Source organism: Mesitornis unicolor, unplaced genomic scaffold (genome assembly GCF_000695765.1).
Source record: "Mesitornis unicolor isolate BGI_N332 unplaced genomic scaffold, ASM69576v1 scaffold30206, whole genome shotgun sequence".
Taxonomy (NCBI): domain Eukaryota; kingdom Metazoa; phylum Chordata; class Aves; order Mesitornithiformes; family Mesitornithidae; genus Mesitornis; species Mesitornis unicolor.
Window position 1 is genome coordinate 1 of NW_010190781.1, and position 398 is coordinate 398.

A 398-nucleotide genomic window follows, 5' to 3' on the forward strand; every position below is an offset into this window, starting at 1 on the left:
CTCCACATCGCTGCCTGGAAGTGGTCCCTCTGATAGGGACAATGACAGTCGTCACTGGGGGGACCAGGTCCCACCAGGAGCCAACCTGAGGCATGGCTCTGGAGCAGGCATTGTGGACACTGGGGGTTCTGCACAGCTGCTCCCATGGGCAATGGCAAGAGGCCCCAGGGCACCCCAGTCCCGTTTGTCCTGATTCCTGGGGAGGGAGGTGTAGAGGCCTGAATGGCTGCTTTCAGGATCAGCCAAGCGATTTTGCAGCCCCGCGTGTCCACCAAGCATTCTCCTTGGCCGAGGGCTGAGGATGAATCCCCGGTGCACGTGCCACATACGAGGCAGGATGCGCGTCATGACAGTCACTGGGTTAATGGCTGGGGGGCCTCTCGGCCCGCTAGCGACCG